At 48.3% G+C, this 13,155-nt stretch overlaps 1 protein-coding gene and 1 long non-coding RNA gene across 27 annotated transcripts in view; one reads left to right on the top strand and one right to left on the bottom strand.

Moving 5' to 3' along the window:
• RAP1GAP2 (RAP1 GTPase activating protein 2) overlaps positions 1–4,157 on the top strand; it is a 53,711-nt gene extending 49,554 nt beyond the window's left edge. For all 24 annotated transcript variants that reach the window (XM_063402981.1, XM_063402976.1, XM_063402975.1 and 21 more), the window contains one exon: positions 405–4,157. The gene's annotated coding sequence lies outside the window, so the exon portion shown is untranslated. The remainder of the gene's footprint in view (positions 1–404) is intronic.
• A 143-nt stretch (positions 4,158–4,300) lies between these two features.
• Positions 4,301–13,155, bottom strand: part of LOC134553383 (uncharacterized) — a 146,690-nt gene continuing 137,835 nt past the window's right edge. For all 3 annotated transcript variants that reach the window (XR_010081081.1, XR_010081083.1, XR_010081082.1), the window contains one exon: positions 4,301–7,222. This is a non-coding gene — a long non-coding RNA (uncharacterized LOC134553383). The remainder of the gene's footprint in view (positions 7,223–13,155) is intronic.

Consider the following 13,155-nt stretch of genomic DNA (forward strand, 5'->3'; position numbering starts at 1 on the left):
GGCATTGGGGTGGAAAGGCAGTGCAGGCCCTTACCCATCCCAAAAGTCCAAGGGGAAATGGAATATTCATGAGATGGATTTCATGGGCAGAGGTAAAGGGAACTCAGTGGGATTTACCTGGGTTCCATGAAATTAAGGGTGTCTTGGAAGACCCAAGATGAGCAGAAGACCCCATAGAACTTGAAGTGAGAGAAATTTACATTTCTGAAAGCATGGGTCTCAAAAAGCTGTGATTTTCACCCCATCACTGAGTTTCCTTTCCCCACAACCTGGGAGTGATGGGTGGCCTGGCACTTTGGGGAAGGGCGCTGCCTGGGACAGGTGCTTCAGTAGCCAGCACCTCAGGGGTGGGAATGTTCTCCTTCCACACTCTTGACACTTTTATCCTTTTCTTCCTTGCACAGAATGTTCCAACAAAGGAAAAATCTTCAACACCCCATGGGACCACGCACGCCCCAGCCATGGGCAGCGGGGGGCCCTCCCCTGCTGGCTGCCCACTACCACAGAAAAGAGCTCCCACCTTGCTACAGTCCTGTCCTGACAGGGACCAGCCACCTTCTCACCTGGTGTCCCCTGTCCAGCACACGCCCTGCGCCCCCTGCTCTGTGTGCAGGAGGGGACTGCGCTGTGGCCAGGCCATGTCCCCTTCTGGTGCTCTGCTGGGTCATCCTGTGCTTGCCCACATGTGCTGCAGCTGGTGGGCATCGTCCATTCCCCCTGTTCCTGGGTTGCCTGGCAGCTCCTTTTGGGCAGAGGGGCAGCAGGAGAGACCCCTGCATAGTTTAGGTCACTCCATGCTTTATTTGCAGCTATCAGTGGGGAAACAGGAGTTTATGTTTGTTTTTTGAAGGGTGGGATGTCAGGCCAAAGTTTGGTGTTAGTGGCTCTGGGGGGGTCCTGGGCAGCTCTCTCAGAGTGGGATCTGCAGTGTCTCTCCAGCCATCCCTCAGCTCCTACCTACACCCCAAAACTCTTGGGGCAGAGGCAGCCCCTCACTCCAAACTTACTCAGTTTCTTGCACAAGAGGGAGGTGAGTGACTTGGCCCAGGGAGTGGAGCTGGGGACTGCAGCCAGCTCATCCTCCTTGGCAGGTTTGTCCCTGCGTGACACTGAGCACAGGCCTGGGAAAGGTGACCCAAAGCTGAAGCCGTGGTGTATCACAGCTTTAGCTTTTCTAAGTACTAGAACTGGAACCAGAGGGGATTTACCTGGTGGGCTCTGCTTTGCCCTGTGGCTTGGATCACCAAGCAAGCAAATGCATAAAACTCCAGTGATTTGTGAGGCATTAGCCTGCTCCAGCCCTTGCAGAGTCTGTCCTGCTGCTTTTGAGCAAGTTCTTGCTATTCTGAAAGGATTATAGATTCTGCAAGGTAACTTTCCCATAATACCTTTTCCCAGAAAATACCTCTCTCAAAATGCCAAGAAATCCTTTTGCTCCTTTTTGGAACTTCATGTGAAGTTTCCTTAAGCCTGTCCATAAATTTCACATTGCTCATAGATTTCCCTTACCCATTTATTGGAAGACAGGCCATGATGCTGCAGAGATATTCCCCCCTGTGCCCTCAGCCTGTGACTTTTGGAAACCCTCATGAAATCAGGTTCTCAGTCTCAAGTGAACACAGTTCTCTGAGTTTGTGATTCCTACTGAAAACAAGAGTTCGGGTGCCCAAGTCACCTTCACCCAGGGGGTGCTCCAAGAGGTACAAAGTACCTGACAGCCAGTTTCAGGAGGTGGGTGCAGAACTGTGCTCCTGGAGCAGCCCTGGGCAGCTGCCGTGGCTGTGGCTGCTCCTGCTCCCCTCTCTCTGGGGCAAGTGCTTATAGGATTCTACCCTCACCTCCCCTCCTCCCTGTCATCTCCCGGGGCCAGAGACAAGCCAAGCCTTGCAGAACCTGCTCTGCTCACCGTGGTCCCGCAGGGAGGTGCTCTCTATGATCCGGTTCACATAGGTGCTCTGCTCATGCTGTAATTAATCCATGTGGGAAGGCTGTAGCTATGATGGGAGGGGGACCAGGTTAAAGGAGAGCAGTTGTGAAGAGGCAGGGAACAGTTTCACTGGCCCTAGGTGCTGTGTAGGACTAGTAAATATCAGTAACTCCCACGGGGACGCTCCCTCCTGCTCCCAGCCAGTTGCAATTCAATAGAGTTTAAGCCTTGATTTTCCTATGGAAGAGGAGCATGCAGTGTGCTCAGCCCAGCCTGTAGCGGTGTCTCAGGATCACACACTTTGCTGTTGAGCACTTGTCTGATGATGCTTCAGTAGCACTTTCAAAACTACCCCCAATTCCCCTCTTAGAAGCTTTGGTCTGATTTCCTGAGGCTGCACAGTGAAACACTGACTGGTGCAATGACTTGCTCCCAGGGTCTGCTCTGGGTTTGTTTTTTTGTCTGAGAAGCCACTTGGTTCTGTAGATGTTGTTATTCCTATGGGTGTTGATCTCTGTGAGATCTTTCAGCAGACAATGCAGTGGCTACTGTCAGCTGGTTTGCCATTTTTGGTTGTTTTGTTGCTTTTTTCTCATTTTTTCACTTGAAACTGTGGCTTTCCTTTTTGACCTAGATTGATTTGGGAATTATTCAGATGGGGCTAACAGGCAGAACTGTGTGAAGCCTCAGGGGCAGTTGCAGTGTTCTGGACTTGTCTCTCCTGCGCCGGCCCTCCGGAGCAGCAGTGGGGCCGGGGGCTGGGGTCTGGCACGAGGTTTGCCAGCAGCTCCTGCCAGACATTTCCAGCAGCACTCCTAAAACCTGCTGTAGGTCCTTAGCAGCAGCTGGGTTTGGATGCTGCGGTCCCGGCCAGGCTCCTGCTGCCCGCAGCTGCCTGCGCTGGCCTGCCCCTCCCATCCCGGAGTGTCCTGGATTGTCCTGGGCGGTTCTGGGGCTGAGCAGTGTTTGTGTTGCATCCCGGGGACTTCTGCACTTCCAGCAAGTGGGTGAAGGTGTTCCTGTATATATTTTGCAAAATGTTTTGTGCTTATAAGTGACACATATCTATACATGAAAAAAAGGGAGATATAAATATATATATGTATAATATATATATATTTATATATATAAAGGAAAGGATCCTTAACTGACACTAGAATTACTGGGCAGTGCATTTTCCTTTCTGATTCCACTCTTTCCTTGCACACAACGTCTGCCCTCCTCAGAAGTGACATTGCAGAGGGAGCAGAGGGGGCTCAGAAATGCCTTAGGGGGGTGATGGGGAAACCCCCTCTGTGTCAAGAGTCTCTGTTGCTGGGGGCTGCTTCCCTTCTTGCCGGGTTTTCGGTCCCCGCTTGCTCCTGCTGCAGCCCCTTGGCTCGGACCAGCCCCTGGGCTGGGTGCCAGGCCGTGGCAGCTCGGGTGCAGCTCCACATCTGGTGCCGCTGGCTCCGAGTGCTTGTGCAGAGCGGGCTGGGACCCCTTCCCCTCCACCAGCATCGCCTCCATCAGGGGCTGGTGTGCAGCTGCCACGGGCTGGCAGAGAGCTGCTGCTCTGGCGGGGCTTCCCTTCAGGAAAGCACTTGGCACGAACTTGCATCGTCTTGAAACCCCACAGAGCCAAAGCACAACACGGAAGTGCTTTTTTTTTTTTTTTTTTTTTGAGGGAAGCAGGAGACCCTAAGCACAAACTCAGTTTCTTTCCAGAGTTTTGAGGGTCTTCAATAATGGCAGGTAAGGGGCCAAGAGATGTTTTTGCCACAAAGGGGCTGTGCCTGGGCTGTGACCTCTCGGCTGCGGGAGGTGCTCGGTGCCCGTACCGCCCCCAAAGCCAGGGCAGAGCCCGGCACCTCTGCAGGTCCCACCTGCGCTCCCGCTGCTCCGCCGCCGCTGCAGCCTCTGCCCCCCGCATGCTCTCATCGCCTTCAATGAATGTAGCACTGCGTATGTCCTGCCAGGGGAAATGCTGGATTTATATCACAGAATGTGAAGAGAGTTTAAGAGTGAAAATAAATATTGAAGAAATGTATCTGACAAAGTTTATTTTTGATGTAGAGAGGCAGTGCTTTGTAGTTTCTGGTGACCTATGTCTGTTGTAAATAATGTATATTTAATTTATTGCTATGGTAGCAGATTGTTATGTATAAAACTAAAAGTTCACAAATGTATATTTTGTTGCTTAAATGTGTCTTTGCAAAATTCACAATAAATAACATATTTTGTGTCCATATACGTACTCTATGTGTGAGGCCATGTAGTGTAGTGACAGCTTTAGAGGAGCTTTATCGGAACTTTCCTTTGAAAACCAGGTGAGGGCATGGAACGGGGCTGAGCCGTGGCAGTGGGGGCCTGGGAGGGCTCCCATGAAGTCAAACGCTCTGGCAGTGGAAGCAGAGGAATACTGGAGCACAGGGATGCTTAAATGGGGAAATCTCTGCTGGTGCTCCCAACTCTTGAGACTGGGGGAGCCGAGAGGAGCCAGCAACTCTTCTGCAAACACTCAGCCATTTAACCAAGAGAACTGTTCTGTCTGAACTGAAATTGGTGTCCCATAAAGCTCCATATGAACTGGTCCTGTCAGCAGCCAGCCCCTGTGGCAAAGCACATAAACAGGCAACAATTCTGTCTGTCTGCACCAGCTGAGCTCCCCTCAGGGCATCAAGCTCCAGCATTGCCTCTGGACAGCTTGGGTAAGCTAACAAGGAAATTGCATTTTCTCCTTCCTCAGCCATTTTTTTTTTAAATATATATTTTAGCAGGGGTTAGGGAAAAGGCTGTTGTAGGAGAATCTGAGCACCTCGGTGTGTGGTCAGTGGGCAGGCAGCCAGTCTGGTACCACAGGCAGTTGTTACATGGTGCAAAGTTACTGACATCTCCTCATGTTCAGAGCAGGGTCAGCCTTGAGAGGTTTAAAAAGTTAAGCTTTAAAATTAAACAGTGTGAGACAATGTTGACAGATAAACAAGCAGTTTAGACATATGTTTTAAAGGATTTAAAGAAATCTTTTCTAAACCTGGCAGATGGGCAAGTTGGGAATTAATGGTTCAGTATTCCAGCCAGAATTTGGAAAGTTTCCCACAGAATCTGGATTCTAAAGTTTGGTGGGAGGGAGACTCAAATACTGCAGACAACTGGAAAACAAACTCGAAACAGGGTGCTCAGCCAAAATTGCTTCACTCACTTCCATAGTTTAAACAAACTGTGAGTGTTGTGGAAACAAGAACCTAAATCCAGGTTTCAGAGGAGTTTGCTTGGAGTCTTTAATTCACTCAGTTCCAGCTTTCACAGCCTGCAGGGCAGAGTCCTCAACTGATTTGGCCAGCAAATTGCAGATGTGACCAGAGCCAGAGCTGGGGACACAGTGCTGCTGCCCAGTGTGGCCCTGCCACAGGCCCAGAGTCACGGGAGGATGACTTCACTGCCCGAGCACCTTCTCTGTCTCCTGTAGGGATGCTCACAGTGCCATGGACTGCTCGTCCTGATCACACAGGAGAGTAATTTGATCATTCAGTCGCAGAAGCATCTGCAAACGTGAAGACACTGACCCCAATTAAGTGGTTGGATGTTCTAAGGCTGTTCCAAATCATCTTCAGAGCTTATCAGATCTGGCAGGGCAGCATGGGGCAGCTATTAGGGAAGATGATAAGACCTTGTCTGTCTCTTTAATGAAAGTCTGGAGATAATCATGCTGAATAGTGCTTAGTGGAAAACCTCCTGAATGTAATTAATCAAGTAATCAAGTAATTTTCTAGGCACTGTAGGAAAGTAGAAGGATGAATGAAATCACAGAATGCTTTGGGTTAGGAGAGACGTTTAAAGTTCACCTACTCACCCCTAATAAGAACATCCATTAGGCTCAGGTGCTCAAAGCCTTATCCAGTCTGGCCTTGAACACTTCCAGAGATGCGGCTCTTCAAAGCTACTGCTCTGGATCCAGCTTTGACAATGGCTCTGTGTGGTTCAACCAAGCAAGGCATCAAGTGATAAAAATCAGGTTTGTTCTTAATATTTGAAATTGAAATTAGGGACAAGAAAATCCAACTTGTTTTTGTTTCAGGGTTTTTTTAAATATTTGCAAACTCTTGATACAATATAAAAAAGCTATTCAGTGCAAATGTTTCCTGCAGTCCTTTGACTGTGTGGTTGGATGCAGTGTAGTCTTCAAGGATGAGGTGTGTGTTCCTTGGCACAGCCAGCACACTGCAGCCCCACAGCAGTCTTGGGCTGAAAATCTCTGGGAAAAGCTCAGGATGACAGAGAGAAGAAAAACGACTATACCTGATCACATACTTTAATCATGGCCCTATGAATTTATTTGACATGAGGTTTTGATATTTATAGCCAGACTTATGCTTTACTTTTTTGATAATAGTGGATGTTTATTTCTGTCACCCATTACATCCCATCCCAGAAACTGCACGAATTTATGACAAACACAAAGGGAGGCCAATATACTTTCTTTGTAAAATTAGAAGGTTTTGGCACCTGTGGGTGTCTCTAGCACACAACTCAGTGTGCTGTTGAGCTACTGAAAATGTAAATCCTTCAGTGTTTAATTTCAATAGTGACTGAGTTTTTCCACGTGGGTGGGGGAAGAATTTTCCAGTTTCATTCCTCAGAGCTGCTGAACTCTGAGGTTTCCTCTTCTGTACAGAAGATGGCACTGGAAATACAGGAATGAAGTATAATCATCTGCTTGCCTTTTCAACCAGGCTCGTGTCTTGGTAATGCCTGTCAGGACACCTGGGAACAGGAGTGCTCCCTCTCTCTCGGTCAGTGAGCTCCCGTTCTGCCTCTTGCTGAGGGTTAATCTACCAGGTGACTAACACCGTTACCACAGCACACATTTAAAATGCCTGTGCCTCACAGATGAACTGGGATCTGATGTGAATTGTCAGAGCCCAAACTCTCAGGATAGCGAGAGACAGTCCTTAAGAGTCCTCAGAGACTGACCAGCGCTGTCTCCTTTCCAAGGAGGGAAAGGTGGGTGGCTGAGCTGGGTGCACCCCCGGCCAAGAGCCATCTCCTCACTGTGCAGATCCCTCGATGCAGATTCGTCTCAGCCCCTCCAGCAAATGTGCAGGACCTCAGCCCAACTCAGCATTAGCAGGATGAAGGGCTCTTTCAGCTGATCTAGGCTCCGTGGGCAGTGGAAGTGATGCGAAGGGGACGCGCTTCACCGGACGCAGCCTCGCAGCCTCGGGGCGTGTCAGCTCCGCCCGGGGCCACAGAGCGGCGGCAGTGCCTCGGCGGAGACACGGAGCCGAGCCTCTGGAACTCGGCTCTGGAGGTAACCTAAAAATAAATAACTGTAGTTGTAGGAGCTTAGAGCTTACAGGCTTGACTAAATGGAAAAGGCTTTCTTTCTTTGCAATGCTGGAGGTCCTGCAGGAGACCTCAAATTCCTGTCCCACAGTAGCTGCTGTTTAGGGATGGAGCAGCTGCTGTTGGGAGAAGCTCAGCTGCCAAAGGCATGCTTGTGTTCATAGTTTTACTAATGTTTCCTTTACAACTTTGCCAAATGCAATAAGTTTAAGAATTTTTTGCCCCAATGAGAAGAAATGAGTTAGGCTTGCTAGAAGTTCTTCCTGTGTTACCCCAAGTCCCATCTTAGGTAGAGTCAGCCATGAGCTTTGCTGCTGGGATACAGAGGGAAGGTTGCTGAATAGTTGTGAACCTCAATAATGCCAAACACAGGTCTGGCCAAGGCTCAGAAGCTGGCTGCACATCTGGCAGTTCTCTTACAGTCAGTGCCACGGTCTTTAATTTCTGTGCTGTTTCTGGCTCTGGTAATTTCTTGCGTCCAGTAGGAGAGGAAAAGTTTGGAAAGGAAAAAGAATAGACCTGTCTCTGTGCATGCCTGGCACTGAGACCTGCAAGGGAAATTGTGTGGCTCTGTGAAGCTCTGCGAGACCACACTCTACCTAGTGATCCATCTCCCCTTGAACTCCTCCCCACAGTACACCTTCGCCCCTTCCAATTTCCATCAAGCTCTTTCTGGGAAGGGCCCTCACACCTCCTGAGCTGCTACAGGAGCTTCTTCCTGTACCCTCAAGGCCACGTCTCCTCTGTTACCAAAAGTCGGATGCTGTCTGCAATTTGGAATGTAGAAATGGCCACTTTGGAACACTCTAATCATGTCTCCAATTGTCTGACAGGGACTGTGATGCTTTGCTTTGCTCTGGTGCTTTGTCTGAATTTGGCATGTGGAAGTAGGGACAGGGCTGTATCTGCTGTGCTCTATTGTCTGTTTGCTTTCCTTGAAGCCTTCCTAGAGGAATTATTTGTTAAACAAATTGAATGTGTCGGGAATAGCACACGTAATTCTCTAATGTTCACAATTCTCTATCATGTATCACTGATCAGTGGGAATTCTGCTACATCACTAGCATAGTGCTGGGGCTGAAGAGAATACTCTGGGAGGTGGTTCTGCTGCTGAAGACATGACCATATTCATTGACAAGCAGAATTAATTTGTTGGGTTTTGTTTGCATGGATTTTGCCAGAGTAAAATACCACTTATTTTCCATTTCAGCGCCATGAAAAGTGTATTGATTTTTCTTCACTTCTGATTGTTCACATTACTGGATTGCTTTTAAATAGTTGACAGAGCTCATTCATTTTCCAACTCCAACATATTTTACAGCTCATTCCCTGTTTTATTTGTGTGTGCTTTGGGGGAGTTCCACAGTTATACATCATAGTGATCACCTTCTGCAAACGGCAGCCCTGGCAGGAGGGAGGCAATTCTTCCCCTGTGGGGTTTTTGCCTTCTCCCTAGCAGCTTCAGCACCTGCGTTTCACCTTCCTGACTTAGAAGCTGGAGCTGAGGCTAAAAAAACCTCTAAGCCAAAGATCAGAACAGGCCAAAGAAATAACATGGCCACAGAAAAACCAATTATGTGGCAAGAGGTGTTGGTTAGTGAGAGGATGTGAAGAGCTGTCCTTGGTGTTTGCCCTCACGGGAATGTGAATGAGGGGTGAAGAGCTCACCAGGGGAAAGCATCCCTCTAACCCAACACACGAAGGAAATGAGGGAACCTCTGGGCATTCCTTCAGAGTAGAACCCACCAGGCTTTGAAATGCTGTCCCAGCCCAACACACCTCCCCAGGCTGAGTCCTGCCTGTCCCTATTTGGTGGTACAGTACCTAACACAATGAGGTCCTGATTTCACAGAGGCCTCCAGATAACAGGGCGACAATGCTAATAATGAGAATTAATTATTAATTTATCACTTCACTCTCAGTGAATTATCTCCAATAATCATGTATAATTTGCTGCTTCAGTGAATACTTTGATACTAAACAGAGCTACAGAGCTGGTAGAATAAAGTCACAGGAGTGAAAGCCCCATGTAAAAGGAGTGAGAAAATGGTCAAGACTAAAAAAAAAAGTCTAAGAAATATTTGTGCATAATCACTTGCCCAGATCTGGTAGTGTCCTGGATAAACACAGGGAAGGCAGATAGCGACACGGATTGCTCAGTCTCTTACCCAGCTCTTGTCAGAGAGTCAGAGATCACTGTATGATCCCAAACAGGAGCCTATGTTCTGTGGCCAGAGGATGGTCCAGGAGATCCTTTTGCCTTCAATCTCCTTCTGGGGTGAAGGAAGGCACAATAAAGGAAAGCTACTTGGTACTGAAGCAATTAGGTGGGGAATTAAGTATTCATAAAGTCTAAATGATCGGGGCATCCAGACTGCAGGTCAAACCAAGCCTGCCCTGGGAAGTCAGGGAAAGCTGCCTCCAGTGCTGCTCAGGGTGAGTTTGCATGGTGACATTGATTTTCCCATTTGCCCTTGCCTTTTCCTTTCCCATGGCTACTGAGTGCTTGAGCCATAGGGCTGTGCCCATCCACACCATGTGCATTTATTGCAAAGCTGTTTGTGACAAAGGCAGATTCCAGCAGCCAGGAGCTGTGTTAGGCCGTGGTGTTGTTATGGGAAACTGCTGAAACACTGTCTGTTCCCACATGGAAATCTCTTTCAGAAGCAGATTGCACTGTTGTATTTTAGACTGTGGTGGCTGCTCATATTATCCCTTGCTGATGTACAGTGATGATGCATATGTTGGATCTCACAATGCTGAGAGAATTAACACTTTGGAAGTGTTTACCTCCCCCATTATTGATGTTCTGTCAGTAGTAGTGTGCTAATATTCTCTGCAGAGAAACTAAAGGCTCTGACAAAAATCACTGAGCTTCTCTTCTCATCTAAATCTTCAGGTAAGAAATGGCATTTCTGTATGTGAACAGCACTTGTGCTGTTTGTGTTTGGTGACACAAACCCTTACCTGTTTCCCCTTGGAGTTACAGGACAGGATATTTGTTCAGTTGTTTGGGGTGGTGGTTTTTTTGGTGGTTTTGTTTGTTTGTGGGTTTTTTGTTTGTTTGTGGGGTTTTTGTTGTTGTTGTTGGTTTTTGTTTTTGTGGTTTTTTTGGTTGGTTTTTTGGGGGGTTTTGTTTGTTTTGGTTTTGGTTTTTTCTGAACAGTTTTCTGAAGCATCACTTGGGAGATTTTATTTACTTGTGTTTTTCTTTCTCATATCTATTTCCACAGAAGTACTAAAGCATTTAACTTCCATTTATACATTCATAAGAGTGTGACTAAAGTCCTGTTGGTGGGATGAACTCTCCCCTCCCTTGTGCTGGCACCAGCGACGCTCTGAAATTCACAATACTGGATCCAAACTTCCACAGTCCTGGAGCATCCCCAGCCTGCAGCCCCTGTGCTGCTTACTGCTGAGTAAATGCCAAACTTCCATCTTATAGGCATGTCCTGAGACTTAATTAATGCTTCTGAAGTACTTTAAAGCCCTCAGATGGCAAGCAGGCTAAAATATTGCCAGTCCCTGAGGAACTTTCCCCTTCAGGGAGGAATTCGGGTGTTATATTTAATGAGCAGCAGTGTCTGAGGACTGTCTTGACTGATTATTTCTGAGGCAAAGCAGCAACACAGTCACACAATGCTGCTGAATTTTAAATGGACTCCAGTTTATTGTGGAAATACAGCACTGGAGCAAGTACCCCCTCTTGTATTCCTGCAGCCAGCCTGGCCGGAGACTCTCCCTCCAGGAACTGCTCCACAGGGGCAGAAAAGGCACCCATGGAAACCATGGAACCATGGACAAATTGGGGAGGTTCTACCTCTTCTCCCTAAGGGAAAAATGTATGGAGCCAGGTGATTCAACTTTTCTGCAGGAAAGTGTCTTGCCCACCTTTTCTGTGTCTCTAAGTTAAACAGCATTGTCTGCATTGGGCAGCATCTCTTCTTACATCCTGGGAGTGCTGGGCAGCTCAGCGATGCTGATAAACAACTTTATGATAATGCAGATTATGTAAATGTACCAGTTTTCCTACCATTTCTTGTGCTACCCGTGGGAGCAAGTATTTTCTGGTGTGTGAGCAGGCTGCAGCATTCAGCCTGCTGCTTTTTAAAAAATGCTTTACAGGAGCAGAACTGTCTTCAGAGGTTCTCTCGCCTGATACCTGAACTAGTGACTGTGAACACGACGTGCGCCATGTGAAGCCAAATAACCCTCCAGGAATTCTTTCTATTAAAATAATTGCTAGGGCAGGGGAATACTGCAAACAGCTGTGGTTCATCCCATAAACATATTCTCCTTCCTTTTGGAGCCTCAGCCTCCAACTGATGCCAGAGCCTGTCAGCTGCAGGAGCAGTGGAACATATTTCCTTTGCAGAAATGAAACGATTTCTGTTGAATAAATCTGTTGTGCACAGACCTGAACTCCCCAGTGCGTGCTGCATATGCAAAAGGGAAAAGTGACAGTGTTTCACCCTGGAATGAGCCGAAGTGACAGTTCATCTGCCAAACACTCTGGCTGTGGAGCTGCCATGTGTCAGCAGCCTAGCAACAGTGAGTGTGAGGAAAAAATCCCCTGAAATCAGTCCGGCACTGAATGGCATCACCTTGCATGCAGTGCCCTTGCCCTGGCAGGGAAGCAGCTGTCCCATGTCACAGGATGTGCTGAGAGGAGGTTCCCTGCATGCCCAGCATCCTCCTTTTGGCAGCCTGAGTGACTGGTGGCAAAGGGTTGAACCAGGGAGAACTGGAGGGTGGGGGGCTCTGGGACCAGAGGGTCTTGAGGTCCCTGGGCTGAGGCAGTGGGCACTTCTGGGCTGTTGTTTGCTGCTACAGCAACCCAGGCAAGAGATGAGTCCCTGGCTCTGCCGATTCCCTGAGACAGTGCCTGGAGTGGAGGGGAAGATGAGATGGACCAGAGCAAACCCTGCTCTGCAGCTGTGAAGGGGACAAGAAGGAAAAATCACTGAGGTCACTGTGACCTGCATGCGTCCCAGGTTCACAGGCTTGGTATTGCCTGACAAAGTCAAATCCTCTTTATTTCTGTCAATTATGTCTGAGTGGAGGAGATGAGCAGTGGACACGGTCACTGATGACTCTGATGTGTTGGTGAGCTGTCACCAGCCCTTATGTCACAGTGGTGTTTCTGCCACCTGGCCTGCAGGAAGGTGGAGGCTCTGCAGGGAGTGACAGCAGTGCTCACCCAGCCCCACCATCACCTGTCAGGTTGTTCAAACAGCCTGCACTGTATTTGCAAAATATTGTTAATCAAGAGACACAGTTCAAGGCATTTGACTGTCATATCCAGTTAAGTGGTAGCAAACACGCTGTAAAACCACTGTGCTGAGGCCACCTTCCTAATGAATGCAAAGTGGGAGCAATCAATCAGGGCCAGAGCGCAGCTAGCGCTGGCACCGCCTCTACAAATGCAAATTGAACGAACAATAATGAGTGTTATCTAATTAGTGCACACAGCTGCAATGTTACAGCCCTGTATAGGACACACCTTGTTAAATTTCATGGTATGCATCCCAGAGTGTCTAAGAAAATGATGGAGGTTTACCACGTGCACACCTTTTACAGCACAGACAGGTAGATTCTTGATAAATGCATTATCCTTAGCAGGTGAGCTCTGGATTGGGTAGTGCAAAGGTCTCCTGAAAAGTCAGCTAGTCAATGTGCAAATTAGCCAGCACAGTGCAGATTTTGTGTGTGCGTGCTGTGGCCAGGATGGTCAAAAGACTGGGAATGGGACTGTGCTGTCAAAGGGTCAGTCCTCAGTGAACCTCCTCCTACAGCTGCAGCTCCAGCAGCTTTTACTTGCTTTGGACGGTATCAGGGGAGGACAGGGAAGAACTGCCTGGCACAGTGTTGTGGAAGCTGTCAAGTGGGTGTCACCCATGGCC

Source organism: Prinia subflava, chromosome 8 (genome assembly GCF_021018805.1).
Source record: "Prinia subflava isolate CZ2003 ecotype Zambia chromosome 8, Cam_Psub_1.2, whole genome shotgun sequence".
In the NCBI taxonomy this organism is placed as follows: Eukaryota; Metazoa; Chordata; class Aves; order Passeriformes; family Cisticolidae; genus Prinia; species Prinia subflava.